Below are 17,095 nucleotides of genomic sequence, written 5' to 3'. Positions count from 1 at the left end.
CAAGATGTCTGTCCAGCAGCAAGCGTCGAAGGCACTTCCTGAAACGGAGGCTCTGAAACCACAGGGAGGTTCTGGACGGAAAGAGGCCCAGCTTCTTCTGGAAGGAGGAGAGGAGAGGCAGGGGAAATGCGGGGGTTGGGAAGGGGAGGGGAGGCGCTAGGGATGCCGTCCACCGTTCACCTCCCCTTTCCTCTACCCCGTTCCCCTCCCCTTACCTCTGCCCGTTCCCCTCCCACATCCCCTCCCCCCTTCCCTTCCCCAGTTCCCGTCCCCCTCTCGCCTCCCCATTCCCCTCCCCCTTCCCTTCCTCCTACTCCTAACCCTAACCCCTAACAAAATCCTAAAACTAACCATAACACTACCGATACCCACTACCACCACTCCACGGCCCCTAACTCTACCCCCACCCCGTCCACTAACCCTAACTTTATCCCTACGCCTATGCCGCCCCCTAACCCCAACCCTAATGCTACCCACCATCCCCTAACCCCAAACCTCACTCCTCCTCTACCCCCCTGCTCCTACCCCCTTCCCCTATACCTAACACAAGCCCACTTCCCCGAACTATAAACCTAACTATAAACCAAGATATAGCCCTACCCCATGTCTCCTAACACTAAACCTAATGCTACCTCTACAATGCTCCTAACCCTAACCCTAACTCTACCCAACTTCCCCAACCCAAAACTAAACCCTACCCCTATCCCTTACAACCTACCCCCTTCCCCTAACCCTACCTTCTACCCCTTCCCCATACCCGCACCCCCTACAATTACCCCCTTCCCCTAACCCTACCTCCTACCCCTTCCCCATACCCACACCCCCTACAACTACCCCCTACCCTATCCCTTACAACCTACCCCCTTCCCCTAACCCTACCTCCTACCCCTTCCCCATATCTGCACCCCCTACCACTACCCCTACCCTATCCCTTACAACCTACCCACTTCCCCTAACCCTACCTCCTACCCCTTCCCCATCACCGCAACCCCTACCACTACCCCCTACCCTACCCCTTGCCACAACCCCTACCCTTATCCCCTACCACTACCCCCTTTCTCCTACCCCCTTCCCCTCCCCCTCCTTCCCCTAGGTTAGGGGTAGGAAGGGGAAAGGGAAGGGGGAGGGGAAGGGGAGGAGGAGAAGGGGAGGGGAAGGGGGAGGGTTAGGGGAGGGGAAGGGGGAGGGGAAGGGGAGGGGGTAAGGGGAAGGGAAGGGGAGAGGGGAAGGGGAGGTGAAGGGTGGAGGGCTGGGGTTAGGGCATAGGTGTGAGGGCAGGAGAAGGGGAAGGTGAGCGGGAGGGGGTTGGGATGGAGGAGGGGTAGAGGAGAAGAGGGGAAGTGGGTGAAGGGACATGGAAGAGGCAGGGAATGGGGTTGGCAGGTCCAGAGGGAGAAGAAGGGGAGGGATTCAGGCCATCATAATGTTGTCCGTCCTCTGTTCAGCTGGGATGCGAGGTTCTTCTGGAGTCGTGTCTTGTCTCTGAGATCGGTCCTTCTGCTGGGAAGAGAAATACGAGTGATAGAGATACTGTCTCTGAGCCCTGATCACAATGACTTTGGAGGGTCCCAACTCTTCCCCCATCATCCCCCCTTCCCCTGAACACTGGAGCCTTTCCCCTTCCTCTGCTTTACCTGAGGAAGTGTGTTTTGGTGAAAACCACGATCTCTCTCTGCAGAGCTCAGAGTAATGTGTCTCCATCAGGCAACACCCTGGTTCTCCACGATATGGCAGCAAGATGCTAGACAAATCATGGATGGATCGGTCGAGACCGTTCAGCTGATCCATCTGAACCTACCCCACAACAATGTTACCCTCCGCTCCCTCACACCAGTACCCTCCATTTTTCTTTAATTCCTGTCCATATTAAAATCCTTTTCATGCCTTTTTTGGACCAGCCTCCGCTACTACCCCGGCAATGCATTCCAGCCACCCACTACATTCTGTGTGAATAAAATGTACCCCTCACGTCTTGCCTAAAGTTCCCTCAGCTCACCTTATTTAGACGTCCTCTGGTATTCTCGCCCTAGGAATGCACACAATATTCCAAGTGTGGTCTGACTAGAATTTTATACATCTGCAATGTTACCTCTCAGTTCTTGAACTCAATACCCTGACTCCTGAAGGCCAGCACACAATACACCATTTTAAACTCCCTCTCAATTTGGACAGCAACCTTGAGTGATTTATGGAGCAGGATCTAAATATTTCTCTGTCCTGCACACATTTCATAATCCTGCCATTAACCAAGTGCTCTGCCCACACATTCTTGTAATCCGCATTCAATAAAGATATTGGTCTATATGAAGCTACTTTTAATGGGTCTCCAACCTTCTTTGGAATAACTGTTATTCGTGCCCTTGAAAATGGCTCTGGAAATAAACCTGGACCAGTTGCTTATTTAAGTACATCTGAATTACAGGATTGAACTCCATCTGTCATTTCTCTGCAAACTGGATGACCTTTGACAACCTTCTACACAGTCTACAACATCTCTATCTCTGTGTCATCCCCTGACATACCTACCCTTCAACTCCCATCATCATTCATAAAAATCACAAAGAGCAGGGGTCCCAGAGCAGATCCCTTTGGAGATCCACTAGTCATTAATCCATCTACTACTACCGTCTGTTTTCTGCAGACAAGCCAATTCTGAATCCAAACAGCCAAGGCTCCATGGATCCCATGCCTCCGGACATTCTGAATGAGGCCACTGTGGGGACCTTGTTAAGCACCTTACTAAAATCCTCGTGCAGCACATACAGTCCTTGACCTTCATCTATTTCCTTTGACACCTCCTCGAAAAACTCAATTTGACTCGTGAAGCAGGACCTGCTCCTCACAAAACTATCCATGAGTTTCCCCAGCATGTTTGGGCATTGCCCTCGGCCCCAGCATCTGCAGACTTCCTTACCAGTGCCTCCCTTAGCCCTTCCCAGAGCTTCCACATCCATTACAACATCAAGCATTGCTGCCCAGTACAGGCCCTTTGGCCCATAAAGGCTATACTGACCTTTGTCAATGTTCTCCACACCTTTACCTGTACCACACCCATAGGAACATAGGAAGTGGGAACAGGAGTAGGACAAAAATGGCCCATCGAGCCTGCTCCACCATTCAATATGATCATGGCTGATCTAATTTATGACCTAACTCCACCTACCTGCCTTCTCGCCATATCCCCAAATTCCTCTATCATGTAAAAATTCTGTTCCCTTACATCCACATGCCCATCTCAGAGACTTTTAAATGTACCTATTCTACCAGCCACTACCACTTTCTCCGGTGACACATTCAAACCACTCACAACTCTCTGCATAAAAAAAATCTCCCCTCACCTGAAGCGGGTGCCCTCTGGGATTTGCACCTGACACTTTAGGAAAATTTGCTGGCTGTTCATTCCATCTAAGCCCCCCACAATCTTATTTAGAATAAGTTATTAAGCTGTGGAGGGGAAAGTTGGGAGAGGGAGGAGGGAAGAGAGCTGGTGTGGGAGGGGTGAGAGCTGGTGCGGAGGGGACGTGTTGGGGAGAGGGATCAGGACCGCGTTGAGGTGGTGAACGGGCAGACATGGGTGGATCTACCTGCCGAAATAAAGGAGCAATAAGAAGGCCATCTCGGGATCTACCAGCATCTTCTAGGGCTTGATGTCTTAATGGCAAACCCCCTGAGGATGGATGTAGGCCAGGCTCTGCTACAGCTGGTACCTGAACATCTGGCAACACAACGATATAACATGACCCACTCTGCCTCCACACTGGCCGGGTCTGGATCCTGAGGGTAAGGGGAGGTGGGTGAAGGGCCCCACCCTGCCAATCAACGTCCATCCTCATCATCCTCTCCACCCCTCTCCCCTCACTGCCCTTTCTCTCCTCACCAATACCCATTGAGACCCTCATGCACCCTTCATCGATATCCAGTCCCCAGTGAGACTCAGCCAGTGAACTCCTTCATATCCTCCAACCCCAACATCCAAGCTTGCCCCAGTGGACAACTTGACCACCCAGACCCACAACCACCTTGATGTCGATCATGGAAATGGGCTGCTTGGCCTTGTTGAAGTGCTGGGCCATGCAGTGAACCGTCTCTGGAACATAGTCCAGACCCAGATTCAAATAAATCTCCTCTTTCTCTTGGACACAATACAAACATGTCAGCTGGATTTACCCTCCAACACCCAGCGCCTCTCCCAACAGGAGTGCCAGCCCCTCCTGCTCTCTGTAGGCCTGATGCCCCCAGTGCTCAACACAACATGGCATGAATCCAAGGGCTCAGCGAGCAGAGCGTCAACAGGCCGTAGTGGACCCGTCCGCTGCCCCATCATTCAGCTTCTGGTGAGACTGCAAAAATGTGCAGCTCTGACCGCCCTCCCTCGTGAGGCAAGGATTCACCAGGAGAGAAAAACCATTGACGTTTCGAGATGAGAAATGTTTGCAGCCGGGTGTTGGCTGGGGTCGAACATGTGGAGGCTGAGTTGTTGGGAAGATTCAGAGCAGGCGTTGATTTGGAAGAGCACGAAAAGGTTCTGGGGAAGTGAGTTATGGGGGAAAATACATTCATGAAATGAATTGGGGAAACAGACTGGAGGGGCTGAGTGGCCGAATTTGGCGACCTTGTCTTGTGGTCTTGGCTGCTGCTGTCTGGAGTTGAAATGGCAAGAGGTCATGAGTTAATGGGTGAGGAGCAGGGCAGCCAGCGTCAAGGAGTCGGCACTGGTCAGAGGGGCAGGATGGAGGCAACAGAGAGGCTGCAGCAAGACAGATCGATTGAAGGAATGGGGAAGGTAGCAGCAAATGATATGCATCAGAGTGGGGGTGGGGTGGGTGCAGGTGGATCTTACCTTGACTACAGAGGAGTAGAAGTTGAGAAGAGGGACGATGATGGTGTGATCCAACTTTCGCACGATCTGCAGTTTGCGAGAGAGGAACATCAGCAAGGCTGGGCGATGGGTCGGGGCCCTGAGGGGCGACTTGTCCAAGTTGAGGGGGGAGGCGGGGAGGAGATTTGTCAAGAGGTCAGAGGTGGGGAACTCCTAGGGAGTCCGAAGTGGGGGACTCGTCGAGAGTCGGTGGGGGGGACTTTTCGTGTCGCTGGAGTGGGGACTCGTCAGGGGGTTCAATGAAGTATCATTTCAGTTTTTATGATTGTTTTCACAGCTTCTACTAAACAATGAATTTGAAGAAAATCTCTGATATTTGCCAGGTGTGTGTGTGTGTGTGTGTGTGTGTGTGTGTGTGTGTGTGTGTGTGTGTGTGTGTGTGTGTGTGTGTGTGTGTGTGTGTGTGTGTGGGGTGGGGGGTTGTGTGTGGGGATGGGGGGACTGTTGTTGGTTTGTGTGACTTTCTCTGTTTCCAAACCCCATGGCTGCCTTGGTCTCTGTCAGATGCTCCTCTTTCCACCCACCGTTCAAAAATGTGTTTGGGGTGTTGTTTGTCAATTAGGTGTAATTGTGTGAAACGGGTCATGTGTCGCAAGGGCCTGTGAACGTGCGAAACGGGTCATGTGTCGCAAGGGCCTGTGAACGTGCTGTAGGCCTAAAGTTAAATATCAGGGTGTTCCATTTCCACACAACTGCTCCTCCCCCTCACCTTGAATCTCTTGTCCTGCAAGATCTTCTTGATGGCAATCAGCTCTCCGGAGTCCACCAGCCTTGCCTGGTGCACCACACCAAAAGATCCATTGTCGATGATTTTATCATCTGTGCAGGACACCACTTTGGAGACGTTGGGTCCATGACACGGTGTGGCCACCTCTGTTGTGACCTTATTGCCATGTCCTCTGGGGCAGAAGCAGCAGCATTTACACACCCAGAGGGTACACAACAGGTCATTTATCCCAACCCAGCCTTGCTGTCCAAGTTAGTCTCTACCCCTCCCTCTAACTCCCTTCCAAGGGTCACCTAAATGTCAGAATTGATCCTCTGGTGGTTCGTTCCAGCCTCTCAGTAGAAATATTGCCACCCCAGGTCCCTCTTTGATCACTCTCCTCAGACTGAAGCCAGTTCCGCAGCCGTTCACTTTGTCTACAACCCTCCCTCCATGAGAGGATCGGGTCATCCTTGACCTTCAGCACGTCCCGGGGAGATGAACCACTCTGAACCCTACCACAGGTTTAGCAGAAGCCCTCCACATTCCCAGAAGCTCAGCAACACCGTGATCTTCCATGATGCAAGCGAGACCCCGTCGCCTGAGGGAGCAGGTGGTGCGGAGAGACCCCCACGCTTCATCGCTCAACTCTGCTGGGTCCGCCGCAGCAGAAACACTTTCTAGCACCTTGATCCAGGTCCACTGGGGGAAAGAATCCTATCCCAGTTGGGGGGGTGTGGGGGTGTATGCAAGGGTGGAAGGGATCTTGTAACCCGGGGGTGGGCGGGTTAGGAGCGGTCCTGTCTCTCAGTGGACAGATCCCATTCCAGGTGGAGGGGGAGCTCTGTCCCATATCTGTTGAAAGGTCTACCTTCCATCCCCCTCGCAACTTCTCTTCTCCCTCAGACACCTCACAATCTCCCCTTCCCCGATTCCTCTACCACAATCTCATCCCCCACCCAACACCACCCCCATGGTTTCCCCAGTGCCTTCCGTCCCCTCGCACCCCATCCTCCCAGCTCAACCCTATGTCCCCTACCTCTGATCCAATCTCCCTTGACATTAGCCTGTGGTGCAACCCCGTTCCTTCGTTCTCCCCTCCACTCCTACAGACCCTACCCCTGTATTCCCTCACATGCCATTGTTCTCCCCTCCCCAGTCCCCCCAGCTGCCTCATAAAGTGCCCTGCACTCAGGATGGGGAGAGGGGAAATTAAATGCAGCCTCCATTCTCTCTGCCCACACTGGGTGAAGGATGGTGCCAGAGGAGGCTCTGTCCCAGTCGGGGAGCCTGTAACAGGCTCTTTATCTCACCCATGGGTGCAGGGTGCTTCCAAACACAACCCTGTTGATCAGAGGGTCCCTGGGATGAGACAGCATCCTACTCCGACATGCGGGCCAGAATCCCCTTCCAGGAGATGCATCTTTCTCGTGTTGCTGTGCCATGGCACGACTCAGCTATGGCTGCCCCATGCAGTGACATCATCACCCCCTCTGTGTCATCATCTCCCCCCTCTGTGACACCTCCCCTCTCTGTGACACCACTAGTGTAATGGGCAGGGACATCCAACCATTTAAATCCTTCTCAATTTCCCCAAGCAAGGGGAGAATAATTCAGCTGGTCTAAATTACTCGTTGTTATCTATTCTAACTCCTAGATATTTGATCCCATTTTGCCGCCACATTTGTTGACTATTTTCTTCACATTGGCTCTAATCCCCCTTCCTAAGTGACATGATTTTGCACATATCCCAAAAGAACTTATACCCAGAGATCTCCCCATAGTCCTCCAGCGTGGAGCACAACTTGGGCAATGAGTGTGACGGGTCTGTCAGATATATCAGAACAACTTCTGCAAATAAATTGATTTCATGCTCTTCCTGGCCTGTTCTGAAACCTTTAATGCCTGAATCCTGGCAAATGGCCTCGGCTAATCGCTCCATGGCCAGTACAAACTCACTCACTGCGGGTGTGGTGGGGGGGGGAGTCAGACCTTGATTGGCATGCCTGTTGGCTACCTCTGTCCCTCTCATCTCGACATCAGTGGCTCAGGTTGGGGGAGTCTGTACTGCCTTCTGCAGTGCACAGCAGCGCTGCTGGGACACCTTTATCTCCTTACTTTCCTGGGCCCTCTCCAAATCTTTCCTTTCTATGATCTCACATTGGTTTCTCAGGAGAAACACTGGCAGTCAAAAGGCACCCTCTGATTCCCCTTAGATTTTGGGGACCCCGACTTCTTGAAGTGGGACAACACGTGGTGACCTATTTTCTCAAGATGTGGATCCAGGAGCTTGGACCAGTCTACCAGTTTGCCGTGGTCCGCCAGCATGCTTGCCAAGCTCCCCAATCCTGCACTCTCGTCAGTCCACCCGCAGATCTTGTTCTCCCTGCCTGCACGAAAGTTCCTGTCCTGATTCAAAAGCATCTCCACTGCAGCTGTGTTCAGACGGAACTCGAAGGACCCTGCTCACTGCACCAATTATTATGTGTGTGAAACTGATTCGAGGGGTCCCAAGGGTGGCGAATTTGAACACAGTTGTCTTTTATTGACACATGTAGTGAAGTCGCATGAGGAGTAAAAGACACACACAGACACAAACTCGCCGGATTAATCGATACACTTGCAACCACTCATGGATAGAAGACTTGACAATCAACTTGTCACATACGATGCCTTGAACAGGTCATTCATTCACTCATTGATCTTGGATGCCTGTGGGTAGTAGGGGATATGCAGGTGGCCCCAAATACTTGGCATCACCACCCATTGCTGGTGGACGTTATCCGATAGGGTATTCCACATATGGAGCACGCTTAAATGGTGCTTGGTCGGCCCGCTGGCAGGACATTCGAGTATGTGCTGTCCATCATGAGAACATATCACTTTTTATTTTGGCAGGGGAGAGGACTGATATGGTCAATTTATCAGACTTGGACAGCTCCCGAACCCCGGCGAATGTGGCCCTTGGTTTTAATTGCTGACAAATAGGGCATTTGGCCATCACAGTTCTTGCAACATCATGAGACCCCCAGATCCTCTGTCCATCAAAGTGCCCCCATATGCCCACATTTATGATGCTCCAATGCTGCCAAGGCTCCGGGGTCACTCTGCTTGGGGAAAATAGTGGCAGAGCATATTTGAGCAGCTCAGTCCACAGTGGCATCGCGTCAGCTTCAGCGGTTTTCCTGGAGGTGTGTCCATCCACGTGGTGGACCCTGATTATTCTTTTGTTGTTCCACCTCTCAGAATATCTGCCAGTGCTGTTGTCCTCAGAGCAGGCAGCCATGGATCTGCCTCCCTGTCTCCTGCCGCCGACCCTTCCACACTGACGTGCTATTTGGCACAGCCCAGAAATCCTGTGGCACTAATCGGAAAAGAGGCTCCTGGGCCCGCCTGGTTGTCCCTTTTCGGATCAGTGCCACAGCTGCCAGCTTGAACAGTTGGCTCTCCCCTCCACCACACCCTCTTGTGTCAGTACTTTATTTGTGGTGGGCTGGAGCACTCCCACCTTACACCGCTGTTTTTCGCACCTCCACCAGCCGGAGCCGTCAGTAAACCAAGCTTTTTCCTGCTGTCCAGCATCGAGGGTGTTGAACGGTTTTCCCCAGGCCATGGTCCCAAGCTCTTCTCGGGGTCATTCAGGTGGGAGGCTGTCACTTTCGGACAGGACATGATCTGTTCTTGCAAGTGGCTCAGCCCTTCGGGCCCGGCCTCTCTGCGGTCTGCCATGTACCACTTCTTCGGTCTGCTGTGAGTGGCATCCGCAGATTTAACCCATCACATGTTGGGGAGGTGTGGCTGGAGTGTGACTGTCTCTGCTGCCATCTGGTTCTCTGTGGTGAGCAGGCGAGCATCTGACACTCAGATGGGGAGTCGCGGGAGGCAGCTTCCAGGAGGGAATTGAACCAGAAGCTGTGTGGGACTCGGCGACCTTGCCTCTTTTGCTTTATGCTCCACTAGGCCATTGTCTTCATGGCAGAGACAAGTCATTCAAAGGGTCTTCCAGTTTTGAGGGGTTGGGGATGATTGTGGTCAGTGGCAGTGGTGTTCAACAGCGTGTTTTGCCATTAAAGAAGCCATTTGTTGTTCAGGTCATCAATGAAGTGGAGAGTTGTTTTTTTCTGGGCAACATTGTACAGTAGATGGAGGGGCAGGGTGAGATGGGGAATATGTTGGCACCAGTAACCCAAAAGACCCACAAAACTTTGTGCCTCAACTTGTCGGTGGGCACCGCAATGAGGATTTTGCTTTGAGCAACCATTGATATTTCTCTGCTGCCTGGATGCTCAGGAAAAAGACTGTTGGACTAGGACCCTGGACCTTTTCCAGGTGGTGCCTCCCTGGTGCCAGTGTCTGGGGTGTTGCTGCTGGTGTCCAAGACATCCTAAAGTGGGCCAGAGGTTGTGGTACATGGAGATACCAATGACGTAGGGAGGAAGAGGGAAGAGTTCCTGAAAAGTGGGTCCAGGGCGTTTGGTGAGAGCTGAAAAGAAATAGCACGATGACTGTCTGGGCCATGCGACAGTGAGAGCAGGAACAGAATGAGGTGGAGGATAAAGGCGTGGCCTGAAGGTGCGGGTAAAGAGCTCCTTGAGGGCATCCTATTTGCCTTGCTCGGGAGGCTAATGTCGGAAGTCGATGAGCCTTGCTGCCATGTCCTGATGAGCAAGAACGTCATGGAGGAGTAATGGATGTCATCAGCGGTGATCTCTTGGAGGTGGAACTGGTCCTTGGCCTGTTTGAACCCCACGTGTGGCTGCGACATCCAGAACGTTGACAGCTTCAACCAAACCATCTGAAGAGCCAACTGGACCGTGATCTTCACGTCCAACTGAAGGGCTGGGTCCTGCTGAGTTCACCACTGTAGCAGGCACACTCCCGCGAAGTCTGGAAAGAATGACATGCACCCAAGAAGTGGAAGTGGAAGATAAGTTGCTTGAACAGGCAGCTCCAGCCTCGGGTTGGAAGGCGACCCTCCCGTTGTTCATTGTGCCCAACCATGTGGGTCATCCCCTGGGATGGGCATTGGCCCCAATGGGGTCTGCGCTGTCAGCGTGTTTGTCAGCTCTCTAGTGTAGTGGCTCGTGTCTCGGTTAACAGGCCACTCCAACTCGATATGTCATAATAATATGGAGCCCATATTTACCAAGGGTGGGTGTGGATATTTACATGAAACCCTGACACTCCCTTTCACCTGAAGGCCTCCGTTTATTCAATGAAACTTTAAAGTAACAGACACTTCTGTTGAGGCGAGAAGTGGAGAGGATAGGATATTGGGGATGAAGGTGGGAGGTGGTTTTTTTATTTTTTCTTTTATAGATGCCACACATTAGATGAGCATTATTATTAATTGTGTGAATTTGTTGTGGTTTTAAATTTATAAATATTTTTTAAAAATGATCGGCAGGACCACGAGTGGCAGATAGGATCATGGGCACTCTCAGCCCCCAACCCACCCACCACAAATATCAATGGGATAAACCGGGTTCATTGTCAACATCGTCGAGGATCCCTTCCACCTGCCCACAGCATCTGGCAGCTCTTCTCGTCGGGAAAGGGGTCGAGGAATATCGGAGCCAGTAGCACCAGGCCCAGAAACAGATTCTTCCTGCGAGCAGTGAGAATGGAGAATGATGGATGACCGGCTCAGACAAAGACTCCATGACTCTGCGATTGATTCAACAGAATTTATTTCTTTTTTGGGAGGGACTGCACGTGTATCATTTGTCTCTCTGTGCGTAGGTCCGGTTGTGTGTTTGCAGAGGTTTCCACCATGAATACAGTTTCCTCGGGTTAAATTTGAACGGGTACAGAGGAGCTTTCGTGGATTGGAGAATGTATCTCATGAAACAAAGTTGACTGAGTTCGGGCTTTTCTCTTTTTCACCCCAAAATTAATTTTATTCTAAAATTATTGACCAAGAGGACAACTGTTCCATGTCTTTTCTCATCCTCATGTTGCATGCTTATATTCCCTTCATTGCACATGTTCTCTGTTTACATCATTCCACCACTTTGACACCTTGTGGTTACTCCCTGCACTCTGTGGTTGAAGGTGTTCCCCTTAGTCTCTGCCCCTCAATACCCGGAGGATTAGAGTCCTTCCCCGCAGCGCCCTCGTGTTGGCTGCACCAAGCCTCAGTGCATCTCTCAGCAACCTGGAGTAGGCCGGTGGGCAGCGTTCCCTCACCCACATCTCCATGTGCTAAAAGACCAGCAGGTTAACGTCAAACAGTTATGCCCTTCAGACCTCGATGTTGCGCTGACCTATCAATTCCAAGCAAAATAAAAACTAGACCCTTCCTCCTTCATAACCCTCCATTCTTGCAATGGAGGGAGTGCAGAGGGGATTCACCAGGCTGATACCTGGAATGGTAGGAATGACTTTTGAGGAAAGATTGCGCAAATTGGGATTGTACTCGCTGGAGTTTAGAAGATTGAGAGGGGATCTCATAGAGACATATAAAATTCTGGCAGGACTGGACAGAATGGATGCAGATGGGATCTTTCCAATGGTGGGGGAGTCCAGAACCCGGGGCCATGGTTTGAAGATACTAGGCAAACCATTTAGGACCGAGATGAGGAGGAATTTCTTTACCCAGAGGGTGGTGAATCTGTGGAATTCATTGCCACAGAGGGCAGTAGAGGCAGGTTCATTAAATATTTTTAAGAGGGAATTAAATCTATTTGTTCAGTATAAGGATATTAAACGTTACGGAGAGAAGGCGGGGACGGGGTACTGAACTTTAAGATCAGCCATGATCTCGTTGAATGGCGGAGCAGGCTCGAAGGGTCGAATGACCTACTCCAGCTCCTATCTTCTATGTTTCCTTCATTCATGTGTCCAAGAAGCCCTTAAATGCCGCTAATATTTCAGCCTTCATCACCACTCCTGGCAAGGCATTCCTGGCACCTACAACTCTGTGTAAAAACCCCTTATATTGCCCCTAAACCTTCCTCCCTTTGCTTTGGGCTTCTAGTGTTTGCTTCTCTTATCTGGGTTTCAGGCAGACCAAAGGGCATCTTTCACTGAGATTCTGGTCTTCCAGCAGTTCTGGATGCTCTGCTCAGGGGACCACCCCGCAGTATCTCATCAAGTCCTAGTCTCTGTGTCAGCAGGAATTCCATGCTGACCACTGCCTGATGGCCCTGTGGTCATCAGTGTTTGTCTATGCAACCATTCCCATGAAGGTGATGGGGCAAAGTCCTGCTGACTAGGACATTGTGTGGCATCAGGGCCAGACCAATCTTTCGCAACACCTGAGCCAGGTAGAACTTCAGCACATAGCGGCTTTTGGTGCCCTTGCACTTTGTTTCCAAGCACAGCCATACACAATAGTCATGCTGGTTAGGGCTATGCCGCCATTGATTGACGTCGTACATGTTCCTCCAGACTCTATCCATTTTGGACCCCCACATGAATAGGAAATGTGTTTTGGGAATTGACAGGGTGGAGGTGTGGGGATGGGCCACACCTGCCTCACGTGCAGCAGTACCCGAGAGCTCCTTGCACCTGATGACCAGGTTCTACCGGATTGACAGAGTTGGTCATCTCTGTGGTTCTCCATGTCTCCTGGAACTGGGGGTCTCCTTACTGCTCCCCATCTCCTTGAGTTGGTACTTTGTTCTCCACCATCACCACAAGACAACCAAGACCCCTGGATGGAGGGCAGTGGTGCAGAGAGATCAGTGAGAATACGGGTAGTTTCAACAGGGTGGGGTCCATTCTGATGCCTGATAACAGGAGGAAACCAACGGGGAAGGAGGATGCAGGGCATTCGATAGCAGGTGGGGCAGGGAGTAGACATGGCAGCTGACTGGAATTGTCAGGGGGATACTGAGACCTGGGAGAGGAGGGGAAGGAAGGTACAGCTGTGTTCTGATGAGAGAGTGCTGAGGAGAGGCAACATGGGTGGAACCTCAAGGCAAGGGACCCCTGAATTTTTTGCAGGGATGGGCTCTGTAAATAGACTTCCGGATATCCAGCAAAGAGTATCTTTGTCCCCCTGCCATCAGGAAGGAGATATGGAGGAATAAAAGCAGAGAAGCCAGGGAGGGAAATAGCTTCTTCCCACAGAACGTGAGATTGACAAGGCAACATGAGCTGGATGGGAGCTAAGAATGAAAAGGTGGAGAGGAATATGGACTGATTACAACAGCACAGCCAGCAGGAGAGTGGGGCCGAAGGGCCTGTTTCTGTGTTGTCTATCTGGACCAGCCTTTTGAGTTCAAGCTTTAAAAGACAAAACCATTTTTAAATTTAATATCAATGGTATAGAATGAATCAAGAGACAAGATGTCTGTCCAGCGGCAAGCGTCGAAGTCACTTCCTGATACGGACGCTCTGAAATTACAGGGAGGTTCTGGCCGGTATGAGGCCGGGCTTCCTCTGGAAGGAGGAGAGGAGGCAGGGATAATGTGGGGGAAGGGGTGGGGAGGGGAGGGGGTAGCGATGCCTTCCTCCATTCACCTCCCATTTCCTCTACACCGTACCCCTCCTCATTCCCATGCCCATTCCCCTCCCCCATCACCTCCCCATTTCCCGTGGCCCGCTCGCCTCCCCCGCTCCCCTCCCCAACCTAACCCTAACCCCTAACAAACTCTAACCTTAACGTTAACACTACCGATACCCTTAAACACTACACCTCGTCCCCAACCCTAACTCTTATTCCCACTCTGTCCCCTAACCCTATCCCTACGATGAACCCTAAACCCAACCCTAATCCTACCCACCTTCCCCAAACCCCAACTCACACCCCACCTCTACCTCCTACTCCTACCCCCTTCCCCTAAACATATCACAAGCTCACTAACCCGAACTCTAAACCTAACCCTAAACCTCGACCTAACCTGACCCCACATCTCCTAACCCTAAACCTAACTGTACCTCTACCAGTCCCTGACCCTTATCTTAATTCTACCACCTTCCCCAACCCTAACCTAAACCCTACCCCTATCCTCTACACCTACCCCCTTCCCCTAATCCTACCCCATATCTGTACCCCCTACCACTACCCCATTACCTACCCCTACCCTCTCACTACCTCCTTTCTCCTACCCCCTTCCCCTATCCCTCCTTCCCCTAAGTTAGGGGTAGGAAGGGAAGGGGAAGGGGAGGAGGGGAAGGGGAGGAGGGGAAGGGTAGGAGGTGAAGGGGAGGGGCAAAGGAGAGGGGAGGGGGAGGTGAAGGGAGGAGGGCTGACTTTAGGGCATAGGTGTGAGGGTAGGTGAAGGGGAAGGTGAGTGGGGGGGTTTGGAATGGAGGATAGGTAGGGGAGAAATGGGTGGGTGAAGGGATATGGAAGAAGTGGGGAATGGAGTTGGCAGGGCCAGAGGGAGAAGGGGAGGGGTTCAGGCCATCATGATGTTGTCCATCCTCTGTTCAGCTGGGATGCAATGTTCTTCTGGACTCGTGTCTTGTCTCTGAGATCGCTCCTTCTCCTGGGAAGAGAAATACGAGTGATAGAGATGCCGTCTCTGAGGCCTGATGACGATGACTTTGGAGGGCCCCAACTCTTCCCCCATCACCCCTCTCCCTACCCCTGCACACTAGGGCCTTTCCCTTCCTCTGCTTTACCTGAGGAAGTGTGTTATGGAGAAAACCACAATCTATATCTGCAGAGCTCAGAGTACCGTGTCTCCATCAGGCAACACCCTGGTTCACCACGACATGGCAGCAAGAAGCTGGAAAAATCATGGATGGATCAGTCGAGTCCCTTCAGCTGACCCATCTGAACCTACCCCACAACAATATTACTCTTCCCTCCCTCTCACCAGTATCTTCTGTTTTTCTTTTATTCCTGTCCCGAAATTAAAATCTTTTTCATGCCTTTTTTGGACCAGCCTCCACTACTACCCCTGGCAATGCATTCCAGCCACCCACTACATTCTGTTTCAACAAAATATCCCCCTCACATCTTGTCTAAAGTTCCCTCATCTCACCTTATTTAGACGTCCACTGGTATTCTCGCCCTAGGAATGCACACAATATTCCAAGTGTAGTCTGACTAGAATTTTATACATCTGCAACGTTACCTCTCACTTCTTGAACTCAATCCCCTGACTCCTGAAGCCCAGCACACAATACACCATCTCAAAATCCCTCTCAATTTGCACAGCAACCTTGAGCGATTTATGGAGCAGGATCTAAATATATCTCTGTCCTGCACACTGTTCATCATCCTGCCATTAATCAAGTGCTCCGCCCTCACGTTCTTGTAATCCGCATTCAATAAAGATATTCATCTATATGAAACTAATTTTAATGGGTCTCCAACCTTCTTTGGAATAACTGTTATTCGTGCCCTTGAAAATGACTCTGGAAATAAACCTGTACCAGTTGCTTGTTTAAGTACATCTGTATTTCCAGGATATAACTCTATCTGTCACTTCTCTGCAAACTGGATGACCTATGACAACCTTCTACACTGTCTACAACATCTCTACTTCTGTGTCATCCCCTGACGTACCCACCCTTCCACTCCCATCATCATTCATAAAAATCACAAAGAGCAGGGGTCCCAGAGCAGATCCCTTTAGAGAGCCACTAGTCATTGTTCCATCTACTACTACCCTCTATTTACTGCAGACAAGCCAATTCTGAATTCAGAAAGCCAAGGCTCCATGGATCCCATGCCTCCCGACGTTCTGAATGAGGCCACCATGACGACCTTGTCAAGCACCTTACTAAAATCCACGTGCAGCACATACAGACCTTGACCTTCATCTATTTCCTTTGACACCTTCTCGAAATACTCAATTTGACTCGTGATGCAGGACCTGCTCCTCACAAAACTATCCATGAGTTTCCCCAGCATGTTTGTGCATTGCCCTCGGACCCAGCATCTGCAGACTTTCTGGCCAGTCCCTACCTTACCCCTTCCCAGAGCTTCTGCATCCATTACAACATTAAGCATTGCTGCCCAGTACTGCCCAGTACAGACCTTCGTAAATGTTCTCCACAACCAACTAACCCTTACCCGTACCACACCCATAGCTATGGGTGGATTAAATATCCAATTAACTTCTTTCTGAAATAATGCATCATGAATTTGATGTTGATTCCAATTTTAAATAACTTTTCATAGTTCTCGATAAGCTCCTTTAAAGTTCGATCCATTATCAGAACATAATTCTTTTACTTGACCACGTCTAGGAATAAAACGCCAAAGAACATTAATAAAAGAGTCTGTATCAAGCAATGACGCTGCTTCAATATGAATTGCTCTCATAGTCAAACAAGTGAAAATAACTCCATATTGTTTTTCAACACTTCGTCCTCACTTTAATTGCAAAGGACCAAAATAATCAACTTCCACGGATGTAAATGGGAATTCATCAGGTGAAACTCTGTCCTGTGGTAAATCTGCCATTTGTTGTTGTCCAGGTTTTCATTCTCTCTGTCAGTCACAAAGAGATGAAACCTCATGATTTCATTATTAATATATTTAAGCACTGATGTTCTATCAGTCCAAAACACAGGATCTGCTAACTCCATCTGTAATTCTCTTC

General features: G+C 50.7%; 1 long non-coding RNA gene across 1 annotated transcript; it reads right to left on the bottom strand.

Moving 5' to 3' along the window:
- Positions 1 to 1,055: 1,055 nt before the first annotated feature.
- LOC138746372 (uncharacterized) lies at positions 1,056 to 6,534 on the bottom strand. Its single transcript, XR_011346912.1, has 3 exons — positions 5,589 to 6,534; positions 4,841 to 4,906; positions 1,056 to 1,500 (listed from the first exon to the last, which is right to left on the bottom strand). It is a non-coding gene; the product is annotated as an uncharacterized lncRNA (long non-coding RNA).
- Positions 6,535 to 17,095: the final 10,561 nt, after the last annotated feature.

The sequence above is a fragment of the Narcine bancroftii genome, chromosome 11 (assembly GCF_036971445.1).
Source record: "Narcine bancroftii isolate sNarBan1 chromosome 11, sNarBan1.hap1, whole genome shotgun sequence".
Lineage (NCBI taxonomy): Eukaryota > Metazoa > Chordata > Chondrichthyes > Torpediniformes > Narcinidae > Narcine > Narcine bancroftii.
The sequence above is the reverse complement of the archived record's forward strand: the minus strand, read 5'-3'. Positions and strand labels throughout refer to the sequence as shown.